General features: G+C 39.3%; 1 protein-coding gene across 2 annotated transcripts in view; it reads right to left on the bottom strand.

Moving 5' to 3' along the window:
• Positions 1-20,163, bottom strand: part of SPIDR (scaffold protein involved in DNA repair) — a 195,854-nt gene that overhangs the window by 155,893 nt on the left and 19,798 nt on the right. The window lies entirely within an intron of this gene.

Below are 20,163 nucleotides of genomic sequence, written 5' to 3'. Positions count from 1 at the left end.
CTACATGGATCTGTCAATGTATTATAACTCTTCTCAAATATGGAGAGCCAAAGTTAAAGCAATTTTTGAGACATCAGAGGAATGGTAGGTATCACATTGTGTTCTACAGTTATCAATTCATTAAAAGCAAACAACACACTAATTATGTTTTTAAAATAAAGCAAAAAATTTAGTTAAGAAAATTCAGAATAAGAACAAACACAACCGTGTTTGGTGCAAGATGATTTAGTACAGGGATAAAGGGGAATATATTTTCAGGATTCAGAGAAGCATTTGAATATTTTTGGAGAAAAGATTCCTTCTCAGCTTTACACACCTATGTCAAAATAATGTGAAAATACAAGTGCATCAATTAAACCCTGGATATTCAAAATGCTGACTTAAAGTTTTCCACTGGAGCTACTACAATTCAGACCATTAATGTAACTTTAACACATACCAAGACTTCAGGACAAAAATCCTTTTGACATGTTTATTGACATCTGCTACAGACAAATTTACACTTGGAAATCTAAGACATGTTAAATTCATTTTCCTTCCAAACTGCCAAAAGCCAACTGATTCTGTTATGGACTAATCACTTAGAAGAGAGGAATAACTGAGTTTCCAGATCAAAAGTTGACCGTTTGTGTCAATTTCCAAGAGTAGCCTCAAACAAGAGATTTTATTTTTTTCTCTTCATTTTACTATGAACAAAAGTCCTGCAAAATTGCATCACTACAGCCAAGTACAAGCAGTATTTATTCCTGGAATGCACTTACTGAAAGAACAGAAAGCCTACCCTATGTAAAATAGCAAAACTGTACAACTACATTTGGACTACCTAATGAGACAATCACTTCTTAAGGAAAAAGCACTTAGGAAATTGAAAATTGAATTTAACAAGTCACCCACACTCTCCAACACCACAGTGAAAAAAACACATGTATATGCACACACCTCACTACATCCTACACACAAACATTTACATTTGTTTGTTTATATTTAAATAAGCCTGTCATTTTCTGTTTAGGAAATGTCACATACTTTTCTCCCCAGTTTTAGGATTCTCTTTGTGTACTTCTAAGGTTAACTTGCTAGCTTATTCTGCCTAAACTATAAGTAGTCTGGCTATTAAAGAGGTTCCTTAATTCACTCTGCCTTTTGCAGAACAGAAACTTCAGTTATCTTCACTAACTTCATCTATGTAAGGTTGTAGTAATTCAAGATAAATTTTACTAAACAGAAAAGGAAATATGACCGTATGTCGAAAGGAGATGCATGCACCTACATACCCACTCCTCCTTGCCCCAAAACTGAACTGCACATCACTTCACAACCTACTACACATGGGTACATACTCTAGAAATTAGTTCCAAATATATAAAAAGATTTGCAGGACTTTCATGACAGCTGTCTTTACATCTGAAGGATTACAAAAGCATATTGCACAAAAAAATAAGGAGCAAAAGCAGTAATGCTTTCTTATACTCAAAATCTCAAAACTTACGGTCAATATCACAGTTGGTTCTGTGGTTTCAAGTAATACTACACTGATAAACCAGAACTTGGACAGCATTAAAGTAATGCCTTATTCATGTCCTGAACAGCAAGTATAGTGGTCCAGGAGAAACAGAGATCAGAAAAGCCCCTCTATTTCATTTGACAACCATTTAAAAAGCACAGTATAGGGAGAGGATCCAGAAAGCACATAAATCAGGTTTGCTATAATAGCAACACCACTGGGTTTTATGCTCATGGGTTTTCTAGCTCTTATAGTACCACCACATATCATAGCCAAGACTAAAAACCAGGTGCACAAATGTGGCCTCTCTATGGATACAACCCTGGCACAAAGAAGCACAGAGGATGTCTAAAGCAGTTTGACAGAAAACATATAAAACCACGGTGGAAGCAGAGGAAATAATTTTCTGTAGATGGCAACCACCATCATAAGACTTTGCTTGTGACTGATGAAGTAAAATTAAACCAGAAGACTTCCAGGGAGAGAGTACAACCCAGAATTACAAAAAAAAAAAAAAGGCTCTTGGGAGAAATCTGGGGAATTCCCTGTTTCAGATATAGAAGAGGAAACAATAGCTGCAATAGAAAGCCAAGGATCTACTTTAAAAAGCAGATGATGTTTATGAAGTAGTGCCTGAACTGGTGAATCTTCACAATAAAATGTCATCATCTAGTGGTGTGGTGTAAGTGCAGGACTGAGTCAGAAAGCCTGATGTTTAAGACTTAATCTAGCATCTCCTGTGGTTTGGGGACGTGTTGTTTAAGACAAATTTTTCACAAGTGATTCTTAACTCTATCTGGCAACTTTGTTCTGAAATATATTTTGCACAAGTGCTAGGCACCAACTCCCATGCAAAAACACTGAGCACTGTTAGCATCCAGGGGTGGGGGAATCAGAACTGCAAAGCATCTGTATTTAAATTCAGTGTAAGCACATGTTCAAGTTTAAAGGACTCTTAAGAGTCCTCACTTAATTGGTTAACTCTTCAAAACAGCAGACTGGTAATCACTTAGATAACTTCAGGGAGATGACAATTAAAAAAAACCACTAAAAAATGTTCTATGTATCCAAATACATAAGGTTATCTTCAGCTATAAAAGCTAAGACTCAGGCTCCAAGAGGAGTTTTGATGGCATTTAGACATCAAAGTCCAAGAGGTCAGTCCTTTTGGACATAACCAGATGCATTGCAACTCTGCAGACTCGTGGTTTATGACACATTTAAGCCTGTGAGTACAAAGCTGGTACTTCTGTACCTAAGCCAGTTTAGGGGCTTGATTCAGTAGGTGTGAGTTTATGCTCTGCAGGGATTTCCACTCACAGCATACTGTACATGCATTGCTTGCACTGGAAAGCACATCCCCAACAGTAAACACAGCTCTTCTGTAACACTCCAGGCATTTCAGCCTAAGCAGTGGAGAAGCCCAAATTCTAGCTAGACAATCTCTATATTAAGAGAATTTAAATCCCTTCCTCTCAGTAAAGCTCTCAACCCACCAAACAAAGCAATGAGGAGATAATTTCTACCTCTGCCTCGAAGGCTGTGTCACTGCAGAGAAAAGCCCCCCAAGATTCAAAGGGTCTTGAAGAGCTTCAGTCCCTGCTCCACATCAAACAGGCATTAGATAAAGTGCAGGAACACCAGGGAGCTTAAGTGTTCCTTGGTCAGAAAGACAGTAGCTGGGAATCCTGGTATTTAGCACTTAAGCTCATCTGTTTATTGTATATAGAACACAGGCATCTAAATCTAAGTTTAATGGCTGTTTTGCAGGCCAGGACTTAGATTCCTGTAGCTCTGGCATGATGATGGGCTGCACCGCAGAAATCAGCCCATTTCTGCATCTGCCTCCAAATACGCTGCAGCATTTTTTGTAAATCCACACAACTCCCAAACCTCCCAAAGCCAATGCTGATCACAGCAAAAACGTGACAATTCAGTCCCCTTGAGCTGCCTAACCAGGTTTCAATTACCACAGTTTGGAATTTTACAATGACACTGCATGATCAAGCACAATTTAATTGGATTTTCATTTGTTAGTTAGATGAACTCCTATCCACTTCTGTACTTCCTCAATTTAGACAGTGCAGAAATTCAAGCTGTGAAGACAACACTGGATTTTGCAATGCCTTCAGGACTTCAAAAATATATTTCAAATACATCAAAGTGGTCAGATAAGTTAGTACTCAATAGGAAGTTGTTTCTCGAAAGGAAATTGCAAATTTCAGTCAAAGAGGAAGATGGAGAGTTAGAATTAACTAACTGTTCCAAAAACTTCAGAAAGCAGGAAGGGCTTGTGAAGGTTGCATGAAGAAATTGCATGCGACCACATAAACAAGCTCAGTTTAGGACTATGTAAGTATCTTAAGAATATGTCTCAAATTAAAAAAACAAAAAGAACAAAAAACACCCAGAACTTTCTAGCATTCAACTATCTAGTTTTCACTGAAGATCAGGGATTATTTCATAAACAGCCAGCAACAAAGCAACTGGTATTCTTACTTGGCCAGTTAATCCTTTCAGTTTAACATATGCTTATACCCAGCGTCCACATTGTGGGCATCTGGCCACAGGCACAGACGGGGCAATGGGCTGGATGGGTTTTTAATCTGTCCTACATAGCCATTCTTACATCTTTCCTCTGCAGCCTGCAATGCTCCTCTACAGCTAGGGAGAGAGGCATCCTTGTAGGGTCGTTTAATAAAAGAGATTATACTGGCACTGAGCAAAACCTACGTTCTCTACCTGCCCAGCAAAAGACACTTTGCCTTTTTTGCCCCAAAACACCCACTTCAAGCTGTAACAGTATTGTAACAATACAGTATTGGGAAAACCTTTCCATTTACCTTGTTACTGTATCTGAACCTAACTGGGAATGTGCCCAGTTCACAGACAGTTTTGCTGTAATACCATGATAGTATGGGCTTGGCACAATTACATCATACACATTATCTTGGCAGCCAGGCAGCAGCAGCTCCACCAACTGAGCTCAAGGCCAAGCCATCAACAGTTGTGCTGAATGAGTTGTCTGCACATTTTTACAAAGGCTCTTCCATTTCCTATGTTTGCTTTAATTTGTTGCCCTTATCTTAGTGTTGTACCAACATCCCTATGCAATATTCGTGTATAGCCAGTAAGCTGTGAGAGAACATGCAGTAACAGGCAACAAACTCTAGCCTTGTCATGATCTCTTTTGCAAACATGATGCTCAGAACTTTTCACTCACGGTGAAGTAAAATAGACTGTGCATAATTAAGACCGAGAACTCTGCCAGGTGCATGTGTGTGTCTTGCAGCCACAGGTCTGCTCACTTCTGAACTCTGGGCCTTTCCATGTGAGATCAGTTGCTACAGCACAACCCTAAGCTCTTTTTAACCTTCTTAAATAGTATTCTCAGTCATTCTCAAGCCTTCTCCCAACAATGTTTAACATTTTAGGCTGAAACTAGCTTATGTTAGTTTCAGAGATGACAACAAAAATAAACCATGTATGCCACCTTGTACAATCCATGCATCTGGCTGCATTTGACAGAACTGCCTTTCTGGTGGTGTCCCCTCATTATATGGCATCTGCCCCTCCCTTTCCTCTTCTATCCTTTCTCTTTACGTGAAAAAACCCCAAAAATCAACCAACCAACCAACCCCGTATCAGGCAAAACATGAAACACAACAGAAGCACATATTGCAAGCAACGGTATTTCAACTAGAGCAAAAGATTTCTTTTAAAAAGAGCTGCTCGTATAATTAAGGTCTGCAAGAAATAGCACTCATTAGGCTTTAATAAAGTCAGAATTAACACCAGAGGTGGAGTGTGTGAACTAAAAAATTGATATGTTAGTTGTGGCAGTACATCTTATTTTAAGGATGAATCCCAACACACCAGAAATTAGAGACCTGCATTTAGCTTGCACAAAGTGAACACCCAGCAGCCCGGCTGTGTCTTTGAAGAGCTGTGAGGACAAGGACACCTCGCTCATTGTTCAAAGGGAGGCTTTCTGGAGGCCATGCCTCCGAACTGTGCATTGAAACACTTGCTTTCCACACCCATCAGTAGCTTCAGCAGCCTAGACAGACTAAAAACTTCACTCAGCATCATCAGAGCCACATTCACTTTCAAACACAATACAACAGTAGAAGAAATCCATTGAATGCTGGCAAAATGATCAGAGGCAGTAAGAAGAGACATACGATAGCATCCTCGCAGACTCAAAATAAGGAATTTTCAGTAACGTGTGTCTTTCCTGTCCTCACCACCACCCCCAAAAGTAAATCACATAGCCATGTACACTCCTGCACAGTGGCTTTAATGGGCTGAGTGATTAAAGGTGATGATGATGACTATGGGCCATACTATGCATCTTTAGAGGGTTTTCAGTTCAACACTGAGGGGCCAAATGGGGCTACTGTGTATCTAAAATAGTTCAGTCTGATTAAAGGTGTAATTATATAGTTAGTCATAATAGCTGCCATACTTGAAAAGAAACCCACCTCTCCTTCAGGGGAAGGGAAGGAAATTATGCTACTTTATTCATTCAAACACAACTCTCAGTTAAATTCAAATACAGCATGTGGACTAGATAAATACAGTGACACACAGCCACAAACACTTAGTAATCCAAGATAGAACAAGGAGATGAATCTCAACCTATAATCTTCGCAAAGGGAAACTAAATCTTATGATTAAGAGTTCTGTCATATCTGTGCAGGTATCAGTGGAGGCTGCGTGTTTTCTTCTCGGCTGTCATAAGAAATTCATGCTAGTTTTCGGGCCTAAATATGAGCAAAGACATTGCAAACACAGGGTCTGACACAGAGCTTAAGAGATTTATGTGTTTATACAGTTAGCACGTAACTTCTCCAGATATCCACACAGCAGATTTGCTCTATTATTGTTACTTTCAGCAAATCCTCATTGCAGGTCAGCAGGAATAATGACTTTTGTCTAGAAGGGGTTTCCTCAGCTTAGATCACCTTTCACAGAGAAGCAGGTGATCTCAAATAGCCTCTACTCTTCTAGTATAAGACAGGGTGGGGAAAGGTAATTTCTGTATACAGTTACACCTTTTAAACTAATGCTTCTGGTTACACAGGAGGGAGGGTGAAAAAGAAATGCACAATAGACAAGCTTTAGTTTTTCACCTTTTTTTTTCCTGACACTCCAAGTTCACATTTAACACCACTGAAGCCGTTCAGAGACCCTTGCCCAGTGACCACTGCCTCAAGACCCTCCATGAGATTCAGTTTCTCAAGGAGACGGACACAACCCAGACCTAGTTTACCTGGACACGAAGGAGGGAAGGCACCGTCTACACAACATTCTGATCCACAGCAGTCCCAGCCCCCAAACTAAATGACAGAACCAGGCTGGATAAAACATACATCCCATTTCAAGGGAAAAATACAGGGGAAGGGTGAGAGATACAGGAAAAGAAATTTGTCATCCTTGCCAATAAAGTTTCCAGCTATCCACATGGACACTTGTACACTCTCTAAAAAATCTTCCTCTGGAATAAAATACTTAGAGCATTTGGTGTGTGCTGAACAAATCTATTGAGTTTCACTGTTTAACCTTCCTCCTCTCCCCCACTTTTATTTTTTCAGCACTGGTGTTAGAATTTTGAAATATTCTATATTTCAACAACTGAATGTACATTCCCCACACTAATCATTTGACGAGAGAGAAGGCTAGCCAGGACCCAGCTGAGGCATCACATTCCACATAATTTGTTAAATAACACAAAGATAAATCATCTTTATATGTGCACAGTTTTTAATCAGCATCCTTTGCCCAACATAGCTCAGCGGTTAAGTTCCAAGAACAATTTTGAGTCCTGTCATCTCATTTTTTTTCCAAGAATTCTCTCAAATGATCCTGTAGTTACATCATCGCACCCCTCTTGAGCTAGATTTCCAGATCTTTTACATGCTATCTGCTATTCAAGTTTTTACACACTTGATAAGAGAGCAGAAAAGATAATTGAAAATATACAAGAAAACATTATTTTGCATCAACAGAACTATACAAGAAAAAAAACAACAAACTAAGACACACTTAAAGCAATAAAATTACAAAACACCACATACAATAGTTTTATGGGAAAGAAGGATGAGAAAATATTCTTTTCCAGATTTCATGCCATTTTCTTCCCCCACACACACCCAAACTGGGTGAGGTAGGAAGCAAGAGAGTTTCTTATTTCTTTTAATTTTGCCCTGAAATGTAGTTTAAGTAATTGCAAGTGAGTGACACCTAGTGATGAACACAAATCTGATCATCCTCCACTCTCCCACACAGAGAAGATAAGCCAGCAAGCACCAACAGGTAACTCAGGAGTGGGTGTTGAATCATGGGAACCTGACACTACTATGTTTCTCTCCCTTAAAAGCCAAATATCAAGTGAGCCAAGACCTAGAAACTTGGTGCACAGCTAGAAAGAATAAAAATAAAATGGCTAATCTGTCCAAACGAGAGATAGTGAAAACAGATCTAAATAATGAGCTGCAAATTCACTTCTCTATTCTCTTTAAAACCAATCAGCTCTCTCTGGAAACACCAAGTTTTCCCAGAGATCTCATTCTTAATTAAAAATATATATCCCAGAAGCAAACAGGAAGAATGGGATTCTCATTAAATACTAAAATATCAACAGCTGTCTTAGAGACCAGTTAGTGATGTCTCTGGTGTTACAAATGCTGTCCTGTTGTAAGGATCTTAGAAGCTTGTCAAAGACTCTTATTTTGCCAGTAGTTCCAAAATTATTGCTCACAGAGCAGTTACTGGAAGTGAAGGGGAGGGGATCTAGTGTGATTTCTGGTAGGGTTACAGGAAGGAAAAGTATGCTGCTATGCAAAGTAGCAACAAAACAGTCCCCTGAAAGGGAAGCTGGAATAAAGAGACCAAGAAAACTGGTCTGATTTTTAAGACCATGACATGGGATAATCCTCTACATGGGAAGCTCACCCCGACCAAGAGATTCCTTTGCTTAATGCATTTTTAAGAGCAGTCCAAAGTTTCAGAACTAAGACAGCAAAACACAAAATCCTGTAGGAAAGGGAAGTAATTAATCTAGCACAGCCATCACCGCTTTTATACACTTTGTGCCATTTCATCTTTTTCTGTTATGAACAGGATTGTCACTGGAAACTCAGGAGCAGCTCCTGCTTTAAAGACACAAAGTCTTTGCATCATGATTAAAAGCCATCCAAGGACAGGAGGAAAAAAAAAAAGAAATAGTAAAAATCAGTGGGCAGAGAAACACATGCTCCAACTTGCAGACCTTGTTCTGCTCAGTAAACCCATGGCCATCTCCTTTTCTCTCCTCACAGATTCAGGCGAGGTCAGGCTATTTTTTTGTTTGTTTGTTAATCCCTCTGCAAACATTAAGGAAAATCCAAAAGCCTGTAAAATTTAAAGCCCTGAAATCCCAAGCTCTCCAGAAAACTAACACAAGAGAGCCATCTACCATGCGAAGGCAGGACTGTCGGGGCTGGGGCAGCAAGGGCCGCTGCTGAAACTTATTTGAATGAACTTGACCCAGGTTGGCGGGTGGCCAGCACCCGACGTCACCCCGTGACTTAACAGAACACAGTGTTCTTGGCACCCACACAAGTATGTGTTGAAATCCACGCTGGAGAGGGAGAGAAAAAAAAAAAAGTCACTGCATGTTTCAAATTAATAAAGGAAAACGGTAATGAAAAGGTAATAAAATGCAAAGGCTGCATTAGATGTTTTTAAATGTATCTGCTGCATTTTTCCCCTTATTTATTAGTTTATTTATTAATGGTATTCCCTCATGTACCAGAGGCTCATCATACAGGTAGATCTCCCCAGGACGAGCCCTTCCCTGTCCAAATCCCGTCCCACGCGCTCTCCCTCTCACCTCTATCTGTGCCCTACCTGGAAAATTCCAGTGCAGCACTCAGCCAGGCAGTGAGGGCAGACAGCGGCTGCGTTGCCAGGGCTGCCCCTGACTCACCCCCTCGCCCAGCCCTCACCCAGAGGCAGCACAGCAGGCACCCCAAGCCTATGGGGGATGACTGGTGACACAGTTATGCCACTCACCAATGGATTGTGCTAACACCTTGTCACAAGATTGACAAGCACACAAGTAGAAGCAGGACAGGCAAAATAAACTTAAGGAACCATGAACTCTATGTGCTTTCTCCACACACCATATTGCTATTACTTCCCCTTTCTGCATTTCCTCCCTCCCAGACTACCCCTCTTTCTCTCCAAATCCAGGCCTCAAGTCCTTTTCCTTCTTCTCGCCTGTCACCTCTTATCTCACTGAGGCCCTATGTTCCTCTTCAGTGACTGATCAAGACATTTGAGACCCGTAGGTGCAGGATCAAAACCAGCTCACACACACCTGCTGAGGGGACTCTCCGCAGTCACCTCTTCAGGGCCTGTACTTGCCACCAGCAAACACACTAGCATCCAGATGGCACAAGCCTCCAGTAATGCTTTATAGCCAGGCCATCAGTCACAATAGGAACATGGATCCAGTTTCATCCTCATTACCTTCCACACACACATCCTCAGCCTAGCACCCTGTCCATACCATTAGAGGAACATACAGGAGATGGTAAGACAAAATTTCTACCCTACCTGGACAGCCCACTGTTGCTTCTACCATTTCAGTGCAAACCTGAAAAGCTGCATCAGTTAGTATCTTATCCCGTGTTCCACCACCCTTCATCCATCAGCTGAGAGATGACAACATTTTTGTCTAGTTATAGATTCCCTAAAAAGACATGCATCTAGCAGATGATCCACATCTCTGGCCAGTCCATCCAACATCCTGAGCCTGTGTTGTATGTGAAAGTTGCACTGATTATTTTTCACCTTGACTTTTACACACTGGCAACTATAGAAATAAACCATCTGCTAACCAAAGAGACAGTAAAACTTGCATAGGAAGCAATTAGGCACTTTCTGGAGTCCCTGTTCAGGATCACGGAAAACGCCTTTTCTTCCACCCAGAACTCTGCCTGTGCCTCTCAAATTAAAATAGTATTAGCTTCAGTACTTTAAAAGTACGGAAAATAATTCTGCTTTAATTCCCCAAGAGTGAAAATAACTGAAAAAGAACTCAAGTGTTTATGTTTTGTGCATATAATTTCCTGATGCTCAAAATGCCATTTTCTGAGTAACTGCATCCTAAAATAAAAAAAAAAAAAATCCAGAGACATTTAAAAAAATACAATTCTTGCACCATTTTCTTTTGCCTTTCTGTGGGATATATCAAGAGCACATTCACATGTGAAAAAAACCACAAATGCTGATCAGGACAAAGCAGAGAATGGAACTACTCAAAGAACGAGTAATTTAAAAGCTCCCTGTAAACAATCTACAGTTTTTTGACACAACCATCTAGAAGTGAAAATTTTCACAGAGCAAAAGAAAAAAAAAGCGGACGAAATTTCTAATCTCATCTTTCTATGGTCAGACTCCAGATCCAAGAAGGCACATGTAGCAGAGAAAGTGAATTCAGAGTTTGGCAAGTTACAGGAAGAAAAGGCATTCAAGTAAGAAATACGAAGATTCCTGATGACAAAAATGACAGGGAATTCATAGGACATGCAAATTTCCAGTGACATGTCTTGACTTGACAGTTATCTTTAAGAATCCCTATGGAAGGAGCAGTTCATATTTATTTAATAAAGATGTGCTGGCATTCACACCATACGCTTCTAATGTCAAAGCAGCTGCCTGCCCATTCCCCTCCAAACACAGCCAGAAACACTACTCCCGCAGCAGAGATGGGGGAAGATTTTCACAGAAGAGGGAAGCTCTTTGGTAGTCTCATGTTTACAAAGGAGTTGACTGGGTTGTCAAGGAGGAAAAAGCCCCGCAGCAATCCTCATACTACATGCTTTGAATGCACACAATTAAATTTGTCACAAAATTACAGATGAGTCTTCCGTGAAACTTTGAAAGCCTGCCCCAGAACCCTCGCCTCTCTCCTAATTGGGTTTGGCAAGGAGAACCAAGATACTGTTAAGTCTGAAAGTTTGCTCGAGAACCAGATCCACAGGTTAGAGAAGTTTTCTCGAGCCACTCCCAGCTGGCTAGTGGGCAAACCACAGAGAGACTGCCAGAGCCTCCAAGGAGGGCAAAGTTGAGGGCAGGATGTGACACACTTACCGCAATCACGCAGGCTACTTGTCTTCCTAACACCCAGTGTGGTTTACAGCCTCTAAGCAAATGAACAGGCCTGTTTGTTCAAAAAGGGTGAGTTTAATTTTTTATTGTATTATTAAAGTGTGTATTCAATAAAATCATTTGTTCTTACACCCTTCAAACCTGTGAACAGGATATGAAAAAAAAATAGTTGGGATCTCTTACAATTAAAAGACAAAACAACAAGTCCTCATGTCTTGCAGCTGACCACAAAAGCCAGCAAGGCCTGTGCTCCATTGCCCCCCTCTCTCCTAAACCACCTCATCTCTCTGGAACATGAAGTCCTACCATATTTTCATTTGCAGTTTAGGGAATCTCAAGTGATTGGATGCAGTTAGTTGCACCAGGACCAAAATCAGAGGATAAAATTCCCTGACTTTAGTACATATTGTTTGAGTTAAAACTTTCAATTGAACCATGTTATGTTTTTATTTAACACACAAAAGAAAACCCCACCTATCCACAAGTAAGTTTAATTGTAAAATCCCATTTTCAAAGCATGGCTGAATCCTGAGCCATCTCTAACCATGTACATATGAAAGCAGCCACAACAGCACACAATTACATACCTGCCAGGTAGGAAAAAAATGCAGGCAAGAGGGATACTTTTTTTTTCTTAAATACAATGCTGTCATTTTAAATTAAGGAAGACTGTATCTGATGGGTCATCCTCCTCAAAAACAAGTGTAAGCAAGATTCAGATACTGAAAAAACACAGAAAATACTGTCTAGTTCTGTTAACACGCCAAGTTACTAATTTGAGAGTTGGGTCATTTGCTAATAAAGTGAAGAGCACTTACTATCTGTAATGTTGCAGAACCTGACAATCTAACACGTTTTCCTACTTTCTCCTCACCCATTTTTAAAAATAGTTAAAACACCCATTTGGAGGGTCAGAGAAAAGAATCTAGGACATATCTGTAACAAGAGTGAGTCGTTAAGTGCAGAAGCAACACAAAAACATGACTTCAGAGCAGCAGGAAGTGCGGTAGCACATGACAGATACAATCAAATCCATAGGTGAGTAAACCCAGGATAATGCCACAATTAGGTTAGTGTTGCATTTCAGCTTCTGCAATATTTAAAGTCTAAGCATTTTATTTCTATTGCTGTTTTACAGCACCCGATCTGTCAGTCCTCACAACACTTTGGTCTGGAAATGACTTATTACCAGATGAAATGCACAGAAAATGAGCGAAAGGAAAAGCTGTTAAGCTACCTGCAGGGCAACACAACAGGATTTACGTGATCTGTGGTTACAATAAATGCAGACAGAGGCAAACAAATTGCATCTACCTGACTATGCATACAAAACTCAAGACCTTTCAATTTATTAAATAGAAGTTATTATTGTTTGCAGGAAAGGAGGTGATGTTCCTTGCCAGCTACATATGGCAACATATTTCTAGATGCTTGTTTATATTTTTACCAATTACAGCTTAGGGTTGATGTGTGCATGTGTGTGTTTTCTTTTTCAAAAGCTAGTGCAGGTTGAGGTATTTTTCTAAAAACAAACATACACACCTGTAGTAGTGACCACATTTTAACCACAGAAACAATGTGATATAACCCATCAGACTTCTGGATTCGACAGTTTCACAATGTTAAAACAGATTTGTACTCAGATCTTACTTAAATAAAATATCGAATTGGTGTTTTTTGTCTTAATTTCATCCTTACTTCTTGTTAATTTCTTTATATCCATAATTATCACCTTCTTCACTTTAATCTTATGCTTCTGCTTCATTATGGACTAGTTTGCCTTAGTTTGTCCTCTGTGTGGTCTTTCAGAGTTTCAGCAAGTATTGATTTTCCAGAGTACAGTTTCCTCTCTTTCCAACACTACATAGTTAAGCTCATAAAACCAAACAAAAGAATTCCTTTCTAACTTTCTCCAGCATTGTTTGTTTAGATTTCTGAGCATGCAATTAGTCTAGTTTCACGTAGCAGAAATTAAAACACTATTCTTGCTAGAAACTGCAGAGACTGGGACTAATGCCTGCCAGAGAGACTGAGGCACCAGGTACAGTTTCAGTTTCGCTAAACAGAAATAACTAATCAGATTTACTGTTCATTTTAGATGCAAGCAGCAAACCAGGGCTTCCTTTTGCTTTAATCCCATCAACACTGGCATAATGCCACATAAGATAACATGTTAACAAGGCTCTGGAAGCTGAGGACTTAAACACACAATAAAGCATCAATTAAAAAATTGTGGAGATGAAGGAAACCAAGTGAGAACAGCAAGAACAAGTCAGGCCAGAGACTTGTTGAACTCAGCATCCTATCTGGGACAGTGGCCCACATGAGGTGCAAAAAGCAAAGAAGCACAAAGCAAGTGAATGCTTCTGCTTCTTCCCTGACATACTCCTCAGGAGTGAGGTGACTTGCAACTCTAGAACTTTCTAAGGGAGCATCATTTGACTTACTAGGTAATTAGATTTTTCTCCAGAAAAAGGTCCAATCACTTTTAAATCAAACTCTGAAGAATTCTAGTGATATTGTAGAATTTCTTACATTTTACTTAATGTTTTTAATGTCAGCAAAGAAAGTCACTAGAAGGGACCACAGGTGGGTCAGCAGCCATAGATTTCTGATTTAGTCATTGTGGTTTATTATTGCTGCAACATTTAAAGAAGTATCAGAAAAGTTAATGACTGCTATGCTGAGAATTGTACCAAAATGTACAAGAAGTAGTGGCAACCTCTGCTCAGTGAATTTGTGGCAGATGATGAGCTTAAGCAATGAAGTGCATTTTTAAAAAGTCACAGTGCTGATCAAAAAAAATACACTGAAAGATATTTTTCTTGCAGTTCAACCTTACAATACTACCAATACTTGGAGATGTCCTTCAGAACATTTCATTCATTAATCCATTCCAGTTCATTCCAGATCAGGAAAACACAAGCATCTTTCTTCTTTTCAAAAACAGAGCATAGTGCTGCTAATAAGCAGATGGAGAATTTTTACAATTACTGGCGCAAGTCTCATAAAAATTAAATCCATTTGCTGTTCTTCCATTTAAAATGCATTGTGCCAAAGTAACAGAAATTAGCATTCAGTGGTCTCTTAAATCATCCCTCCCTGCTCAAAATGTGAAAATAAACTGCCTCACATTATATCACCAGCAGTCTTACTTTTTCACCTCTATGATGATGACAAGGATCGTGACTGTGTCAAAGGCAAATGATTATTGCCTAAGTTATTACTTCTGACTGTTCAGAGCGTCTGGAGCATGCAAGGCAGAGAGAAAACTTCCACCATCACTTTCCAAAATCCTTACAAATTAATTGATAGCAATTAACATCTGAATAGTATTTGAAAACCCTGAAAATCACATGCGGAGGATGTAAAAGGTTTTGCATTTTTGAAGTCACAAGCAACCTCTGCATTAAAAGTGCAGAAATGCTCAAAGTAGTTGCAGTTATACACACAACAAAAAATGATATTGGGTACTTTATTATAACACAGTGCAACTCCTCCCCCTCAAATCTTACTGTCATTCCTGCCTTCAAAAAGTAAGTTGTACCACAGAAATGTGACACAGAGGTGATGCTGCCTTCCAATTCTACATAAAATCATGTTCTAGTCTTCCTTTGCGTTATATTTCCACTATTTACTTTCCATTATTTCCCAAGTTATGATTTCTTCCACTTACCTCTGAACAAAATGAGCTATGATAACTTAAATATTTATACTCAGCATCCACAAGGATGATCCACCAAGGAGATATGTGCAATATTTTTCACTTAGACTTATTAAAGTGATGAATCAACTCAACATCTTCATTATCAACAGGACTAATACATTCAGGTTTTCTTTCTTTTTTTTTTTAACACTGAAGAAACCAAACCAGAGATTTTGCCACAGATTTTTCCTCTGAGTTCATTAGATTTGAGAAGCCATCAATATGTATGGGAAGCATTTATCTAAAATTGTAAAGCCATACAAAAAGAAAAAAAAAATTCTCTGCCCTGTTCTGATGCCCGCTTAACTACTTTTTTCCTCCATAACTGCTGTGGGTAGTGATAAGTTTTTAACAATGAAATGCTTTTACATATGAGAAAAGCATCACAGAATCTTTAAATTGTAAGCAATGTAAGCCGCAAGTCTAAAATAACATAAGGAACAAACCTAGCTCTACTGTTTGCATAGGAAAACTAGACTCAAGTGCATATAAAGGTTACAAAGTAGAGGGGAATAATCACCCTCCTGGCACTTATTTCAGACTTGTTTCATGTAAAAACATTGGTTTTGTTGTTGTTTAAAGTGACAGTCTTATCTATTGTCCGGCTCATTGCTTTTTAGCCATGAGAGTAGCAATTATGTCCTATTTTATTTTCCTCGTCCTAAATTTGTACCCTTCAAAAAGTCTACTTAACCTGGTATTTTTTAATCCAACATTCCACCCATAAACTATTTAAGAGAAAATATAGCTCTTTCTCTTCTCCTCCTCCTCCTCCAATTACTACAGACTGAGGCTGATGGCAGTATCTTAGTCCAAAGAGCTGCTTTGGCCCTTCCTTTCCAAACCAGTAAACAAACACCATAAAAAAACTCTTATGTCCTTCCAACACACCACAAATATCTCACATTTTAAGGGTGAATCTTCTGAATTCTGTAAAGGAGGAATAAGTAAGTCAAAGCTTCTGTAAAGTGTCCTGGTATACAGCTATATAATCTGGTTTTCCAAGCAGCCATGTAAAACTGTTATATTACTGTCCATAATATTGTTAATTCTTTTCTCTGTACAACTCTGCAAAGAACAGGCCAAAAGGCAACATGATGCTTTATCTGCAACTGTCACCAAAAAAAGGTATTTTTTCTAATTCTGCCTTTAAACAGATAATGCATTATTAGATTGGGATATTTATTTATTCTTTTTATACAAATAGTTATACTGTTCTCCCATTCTAAAAGATACTGAAGTGCTTCATATCCAAGACAAATCACATTATTACTCGAACATACCAGATTCGCAACTCGGCAACACCAATTATTTTTTTTACTTTCATGATGCTTCAATGTACTTCAACAAATGTTTATGTTTTAAAAAACCCAACATAGTGCTTTTCCAATTAGTCATAAAAATTAAAGATTTCAATTAAAAAAAAAACCAAACAAAAAAGCCCAGACTTACCTTTGCACTTCTCCCTCACCCAATCAAGAAAATTAAAGAAACTTAGTCTGTGAAGCTCACTCCAGGGAAACGAAATTCTTCTCTAGACAAGTCTGGCTAGAGCCATCGCCCTCTACAAAATCTATGCTGTCTCAAAAGCTCCTCTCCTTCCCTATGTTTGTACAGAAAGCTTTATTAAAAACATGAGGTAAGCACAAACTAAACTACGTGAAAGAACACCCTGCAGAAGCCACATAGAGCAGCAGGTGGTAGAGAACTACAGCTATGAAGGGTATCCACTGCACTGACCAAGTGGAGACTCATTTGCAACATTGTCTTTTGGTATGTGACTTCTCAATTGCTCTGCATTGGAAGCACCGAGGGTGGCAATGGTAAAAAGGACAAAACTCATACATGCTGAAAAGCCCACAGCACACAAACGTGGGAACAGCTGTAGGGGAGTCTACCAAGGATCATTTTACCCCCTTACTTTTGTCTCCAACTATGATTAATGTCAGATGTTTAGGGAAGAGTTTAAAACAGGACAAGCATGCAGCAGTGTTGCCACAGAAGAGTTTTCCTGATTCCAGTTTGTGGCTACAACTAGAGGAAAGATCTTTGTATTTAATTCTTAACAGATTTGTCTTGTCTTCCTTGAGTTTGTCCAGTTAGTCTTGAATCCATATAATCTTTCAGCATCCGTATCATCCTGTGACAGGGAGTTCAGCAGTTCGTATGGTGGGATGAATCAACTCCGTTTTAATGTTGAATCAACCTGCTAGTTTCACTCAATGCCTCCTAGCACTAGACAGTACCCAGTCATTTTGTTTACTTCTTATCTATTTATGAGGCATGGGTTTCTTTCATGCCTTCTCCACAGCAATCTCTTTATGAGGTTGAAGATTTCTAGTCTATAGAACTTTTTGCTCATACCAACTTACTCTGAAGCTTTTCAAGTTCCACTGCGCCTTTTTTCTTGTGAATGGAAAGGCCAAAACTACTATCCACAAGTACAATTTGTGTGCAAACTTAAGGGATTCTTAAAGTTGTGGTGTTTCTAGCAGCCTTTCACAGTATTTAAAACCCAGAACAAACCTCAACCCTTCTCATACATGACTATTTAGGTCAGGATGAAGCTGCCCTGCCCACCATGTTTGCCTTCACAAGCAGACAGTTCTAGTCTGGTTTTCTCACTTAGCTTCAGTGTTCCCTTTCCCATGCACAGGAAGGTGTCACGGTGTCTGCAAAACAGCAACAGGTTTTCCACAATCAGTGTTTCTACAGAGCTGCAATCAGATGAGAGTACTTGGTGGTACAGGACTAAAATGTTGTATTAGGCAAGACAGAACCAGTGAACTGACACCAAACAATGGCCAGGTGAAGGTGAATGGGGACAAGTGAATGAAATAGTGACTGCTGGGAAGAAGAGACAGAGTGGGAGGAGAATGACTGGGACAGAGTCAAAAAGAATGCCACTGTGCTGAGACTGAGCAGTGAATCAACAGCCATGTGCAACAGCTTCTCCGTGTCTCCAGGAAGTTGGAATAACAAAGCTCGGCTAAAGTTGTGAGTAGTGGGGAAGATATCATATGAAGTAACAATTTCATAGCATATTTCCAGAGAGATCGAGGACAAAGATAAAACCAGCAGGTAGTCAAGGCTGTTGCCCTCGTCTGAAGGCAGATAGTGCTATCATAAAGGGGATAATAAGGGATGGAGCAGGATTGTCTGCAGCTGGCCTATACACAAGAGTGTGCTAACAGATTCCTACAGAGCATGAAAAATCCTCTTTAACATACTTTAATACTCCATATTACAGCTATGAAGTTAGAGATCATCTCCACAGAAAGGGTTAATCAGTCACCAGGGTTGTTAGTCTGGAACACGAGTATCCTGATAACAAAAGAACTGTAAATCTGAATTGTCATCTACAGATGATTCAGACGTTTGTATAGAAACTGTTTATCACAGAACATGACACAGACCCTGACAAACTGGATATGAGAGGCATTGCATCTTCACACCATCCCAGTTCCTTCTTATTGTCCCCAAGAAAGTCAACCCCTTGCCCAACATCATTTCATACCTCCATACTTCTCAAGTTCTACTATACATATTCTCAGTTTTATTCCATTTGTTCTGCCCCCCTTTATTCTTCTCTTATCTATCCAACACACTTCCACACTGTAATGGGAGCTAGGAACAAAAGTCATGTTCCCCATGCCATACTATCAAACTGCATTCTTTACAAGCTAAAGATACAGTGCCATGACTTAAAAAAAAACCAAATCAACCACAAAACAAAACCCCACATAACTGCCTTCTTCCATATATAGATATGGAGGGAGCTTCATCCATTAAAGAGAAACACACTGGAAAAACCTCAGGGGTATTTAATAACCCTGAGGTTAGTTTAGAATACTTTCTAAACTTTGGTCTTCCTGTGTTTTCTAAGATAGTCTAAATTTACTTCTAGATCTTCACAATTCAGTAGGTTCTACAAAGAGCTGCTACACACTAACCCATACTACAAAAGGAACGTTTCTGTTTTGGTGAATATTGACAAGAAACTCTTTAGAAGATGAAGCCTAAATACACAGATAGTTGGATGACTTTGGCACACCTCATGCTTTACTTGTTCTACCAGGAGTTGGATGACCTTGGACATTTACGTGTCTTATTTTCACTTTAAAGCCATTTTATAGGCAATATTACACATGCACTTTTTTTGAGATAGACATATGCATGCCTTTCTTATACTGCTGGCACAAACCTCAACACCAGTAAGATTCACTTGTGGAAAGATGGAAACTGCAACTGCACTAGGAACCTTAAAATGACATGCAATGATTTTTTTTTTTTTCCACAACTGGGTGTAACAAACATCCTTGGTAGTAAAAGAGAATTTTACTTTCCCCAATATATTAGGTCCCTCTCCTGACACCATGAACTGACAAAATTGGTGACAGAACCAGCCACTAAAAGATCATAAAATTATTTTTAAAGCAAAGTGACAACTCACAAGAAAGACTGAACCAAAGGCTTTAAGAGAATTCGAGCCATTAGCCAATCTACTCTGTTCAGGTCTCCTTCCAGAATAACAGTATTTAGAAAGCATGTTTGTAAGAAAGAGAAATTATTAAGACTGGTCCTATGTATCCCACTAAAGTTCTCTTCCACCATTTCCTTCAAAAAGGATTTCCAACAAATTCAAATCAATCTCTATTCCAATTTATCCTGAAGACTCCTGAGACAGTTTGGAAGACAAAGTCAGACAAAGCAAAGCGCAGCAGCTTTCTCACTGTGCTCACGACTCTTTGCAGACAGCAAAACTATTAGCAAATTATCCATAATAGCAAAC

Source organism: Corvus cornix, chromosome 2, assembly GCF_000738735.6.
Source record: "Corvus cornix cornix isolate S_Up_H32 chromosome 2, ASM73873v5, whole genome shotgun sequence".
Lineage (NCBI taxonomy): Eukaryota > Metazoa > Chordata > Aves > Passeriformes > Corvidae > Corvus > Corvus cornix.
Note: the sequence above shows the minus strand (reverse complement) of the source record. Positions and strands in the feature narration are given on the sequence as shown.